The 4,787-nt window shown below is 23.3% G+C and overlaps 1 protein-coding gene across 1 annotated transcript in view; it reads left to right on the top strand.

The window, feature by feature from the left end:
- LOC117175278 (lipase 3-like) overlaps positions 1-4,787 on the top strand; it is a 179,818-nt gene that overhangs the window by 90,184 nt on the left and 84,847 nt on the right. The gene's annotated exons all lie outside the window — the stretch shown is intronic.

Below are 4,787 nucleotides of genomic sequence, written 5' to 3'. Positions count from 1 at the left end.
TGCATTATAATTTACAAATTATACTGGTAAAAATTTCACGCCATTTTTACAGACAAGTTTCACATTAAAAAATTGCTATCACCATGCTGTTCAACTAAGTTTTAAAAAATTTGATCGCGAAATACTTTGTTTCTTTCGACATATTATTAATTGCTTTTCATCAATCGTTTCGAAAATTTAACGTTAATACTTTTATTTGTCAAGCAGAAAAATGTGATTTTTTAATTGTATCTCATCCGTGGAATTCAATTAAAATATCAATTCAATTTCCTACTTCTCACATTTTATCGTACTTCAGATGAAAAATGATATCTGGAATCTGAAAAATATGCGCTTTTATTTCTCATACAGTCGATTCAATTATTTTTCCAAACATATTTTTTTTATGCACAAATATGTTTGTATACAATTATTATAAAACTTTAATTAGAAATGAACAATTTTTTTAAAGTTTCGCCAACATTTTCCGAAGTAAAAAATAAAAATAAAGTTATTAAAAACAAAATGTGAAACGGTTATGCAACTGTTTTTAATTTTCCATAAACATTAATGAAATTTAGAAAATTTCCCAATGGTCTTAATTTTTTTGGATCTCTACATAGATGCAATGAAGATGTTTGAATTGATTAAAAAGTCAAATCAATTATTATACAGAAAAAAATGTATAAAAAAAATTAATCCATTCCAATGATTTAAAAAAATAATTGATAAGAAATATAATCGATGAGTATCCAGATTTTTATTGAATACATTTAAAACGCGTTGAAATATACACATATGAAATTGTGAAATCTATTTTTCTTCCTTCAGGTGCAAGGCGAGTAGAGAAGAGTAAACAGAAAGTAGGTACAGTTAGACGGTAATTATATATTTTATCACTATCTCAATGTTTAGATACTTCAAGTTTATCTGATATAATTCTACATACTTATTCGTTATAGTTTCCATAAAACCAACACACTGACAAGAAACTGATTTTTTTTCCATAATTAACTCATTTATTGGCAACTGTATCATGAAAAATAATCTGATTTTATTAAGAAATTAACTGTTATGCTGAATTTCATAATGTTTGGCTAAAAATTATTGTGCTTTCTTAAAAATTACAATCTTCTTTTGTTGATAAAAAAACTATTATATTTCTATTGAAAATATACTCTCTTTTTAGGTTTATAATTTAACTCCTTCATTAAAATCTGAACTATATTTTTGAAAATTAATTTTTTTGGTTTGAAATTGATAATTTTGGTAGTAAAATTAGAAGGCTTAACTTATCTGTAGAAGATTCTTATTTTGATCAAAAAATCAGTTTTACGTAAAACTGGACTTTTTTACTTTAGAAATTCAAATTCATGGTTCGACATTTTAGGTTTGCCGAGAATTAGAATTTTTCGGTAGAAAAATAAACTTTTTGGATGACAACTCAACTTTCTAGTTAGGAATTTATATGTTTGTTGCAAACTTGTTTCACCGGATTAAAAAACTTACTTCTTTAACTTTAAATATGTATAACTATTTTATAGGAAATGAACTCTTTTGTTAAAATTTTATATTTTCAGGCTGAAAATTCAAGTGCTTTGTGAAGAAAATTCGTCTTTTTATCTTAAAAATTCAAGATTCTGAAATAAAAATCAACTATTTTGCAGAGGAGTTTTTTTTTCTTTCCGTTAAAAATTAATGGTTTCCCCCCAAAAAATTCAACTGTTTCAGTTTTGGTAAATAGCTCATCTTCTTCAGTTTAAAAAAACAAACTTTTTGTTTAAAAATTAATGCTATTTATTAAAGAATCTTCTTTTCGTTAGAAAATTAATCTTATTATTTTAAAATTCAATCATTTGTTTAGAAATACATGTATTTCGCGAAAAATTCTTATTTTTTGATAAGAAAAATTTTCTTCATTGAGAAAACAACTATCTATTTAATAAAAAATGTCTCTGTTTTATTAAAAATATGTATTATTTCTTTTACTCAAGGTAATTCATTTTCGTCGATAATAAGTTTTTTTTTTATAAACATCACTATGTACGTGATTGCAAAAGAATGATACTATTTTTAGAAAATGTAAGTGAAGTCATTTCTTCTCGTGTACTTCTATCTTTTCATAATTTTAAATATATTCGGAAAACTCAATCTCTGCAGTTTAAATTACAACTGTTACTGTAATAATTATAATTAGTATAATTATTTTCATTATTTTAAAATTATATCTGCGATCTGGCAGAGAAATAAAAAATACTTCTTTGAGAAAGAATTAAATTTCTTTTTTCCAAAAATAGAAATTTGTGCTTTCTCGCAAAATAGAAACAAGATAATAATAACGATAAAATTGCAAATTTTGACACTTTCTTTTATTTGGCTTTTTCTTTTAATTATTATAAAAAAACCTTATTATTCGGATTTAAATTTCGAAACTTTGAAACTTGATAAGAGGTTTCTATTGGTTAACACATTCCCGCAAATTTTTTGAATGTATAGATTTTGCAAGTTAGGAATAATAAAAATTACAAATTCCATCAATAATTTATAGCATAATCAAAATATTTTTTACGCTGTGCAAAACACATGCTTTTTACATTTATTTCAATGCATACTTCTTTTGAAAAAGCTAAATATGTCAAATATAAAATTTTTTATCTTAAAACGAATGACGATATTATTATCTTTTTCATTGTGTTTATTTGTTCCAAATCTTAAAAAATACAATTTCCCTAAATTACTGAAAAATTTTTTCCGAAAAAGCAATTTTGATTGGTTGTAAGCAATTTCTTAAATGAAAGTTAAATCATTTTCAAATTTCTTAAAATGGTGTCGCGCCGGAATATTAAATTTTGAATTGGGAAACAAATAAAACAAAATATTTAAAAGAATTTTTTTGGTAATACAGTTTTCTTTGATATGATGCATATTGATTAAGTTGTTATAAAATATAATTCTTTTTCGTAATTATAAAATTTGTTTGTACTTTAAGCCGTAGAGAATTCGATCCTTCGGAAATTTTTTATTTTTGGCAATTTAATGATTTCAAAAATTTTCTATTTCGAATATTGTGTTTTCGTGAATTATCGTTTGAATGTATTGTAAATTGTTTGAGGTTGCGTAGCCTATTTACAATAGCTTTACAATATTGCTCTCTCATTGTTTCAATAAAGGTGGAAATGTTGCAATATCTTTTATTTTCTGGAACTTTTTTATTTGTCACGTCCTCTATCTCGATCAACTTTTTTTTATTATATACTTACAGCCCTGAAATTAAATTTCTACATCGAAACATTATTTATTTATGAAAAAACGAAGTTCTAACGCGATATTTAAACAAAAAATAGAATAATCAAATTTTTTATTAAATAATTAATTTCCTACCAAAAAGACAAATTTCGAACAAAATACATAGATTATCAACCAAATAGTTACATTTTTAACCTGACACTATACATTTTCTTAAAATTAACATTTCTGGTTTTTGTAAACATAATATACCAGTAATCGAAGTTATTTAACATTTAAACATTAATAAATTAAAATGATCAATCTTAAACCAATAATAGAATAGTTACATTTTTAATAAAATAAATTAATTTTGCGCCGAAGAATCGTATACTTAACAAAAAATATTTAATTGTTAAATTAAAGATATGAATTTTTTAACATGAAAATAAAATTTCAACCAAGAAAAAGCGAATTTTACATAAAGAATTTAAATTTTCAACTAAGAATAAATAGTTCTACTGTAGAAAATAGAATAGTTAAATTCGCAGTTAAAAAGAATAATCTTTGGAAAAAATACGAATTTTCTGCAAAATAAATGAAATTTTAAGCGAACAAATAGTTTAGTTCTCTACTTGAGAAGTGGTTTCAACGAAAAATGTAATAGATACTAATTGAGTGAAACAAATTGATTTTTCACAAAAAAATATATTTTTGAAAAAATGGTTAAATTTTCAACAACAAAAAAATGAATTTTCTGCCGGAAAAGTCCATTTTCTTCCAAATGGAAAAAATTTCTGCAAAATGCAACAAATTTCTAAACAAAACATTCAAATTTAAGACTAAAATAGATGCATGTTTGACCAAAAATAAAATGGTTGAGTTTTCTGTGAAAAAATAATTGAAAACCAAAAAACGCCCATTATTAATGAAAATAGTTCAATTTTTTATCAAGTTAATGAATTTCTAACTAAAATGATGATTTTGCAACCTTAAATGACAACCTTAATTTTCCACCAAAAAATTCCACTAAAAAGATAAAAAATTTTATTTTAAATTAGAAAAATGAACTAACTTTTACCGAAATTGAGTTGTAAATTTTTAATTTAAATAACGAATCTGTAATAAAAAAATAATTTGTTTCTGAATAATAGAATCCTCAACGAAAAAGATGAATAATGAAAATAAGAATGTTCTTTTTAACAAATAATTAAATTTTTTACCAAAAAGGATTTTCAAGTCAATCAAGCAAAATATTTTTATTCATAATGTTAAATTTCCAAGCCAAAATGACGAAAGTTTTGCAAAATGGTTGAATCTTTAGATTAATAATGAAATTTTGGATGCAGAAAGTCGAACTGTCAACAAAGAAAATACATCATTAAACAAATTTTGATAATAATTTCTATATTACAAAATATTAGTTTTAGAGTAATAGTTGATAAGCATATTATTTCCGAATAAAAAAATGGAAAGTCAAGCATATAATTTTTTCAATTTTAAATTATATATTTTTAAACTTCTTGTTCAAAATTATCTTATTTGCATCGAGTCTTAAGCCTAGTCGTGTTTTTGTATGTTAA

Source organism: Belonocnema kinseyi, chromosome 6, assembly GCF_010883055.1.
Source record: "Belonocnema kinseyi isolate 2016_QV_RU_SX_M_011 chromosome 6, B_treatae_v1, whole genome shotgun sequence".
Lineage (NCBI taxonomy): Eukaryota > Metazoa > Arthropoda > Insecta > Hymenoptera > Cynipidae > Belonocnema > Belonocnema kinseyi.
This window is presented reverse-complemented; position numbering and strand designations above follow the sequence as displayed.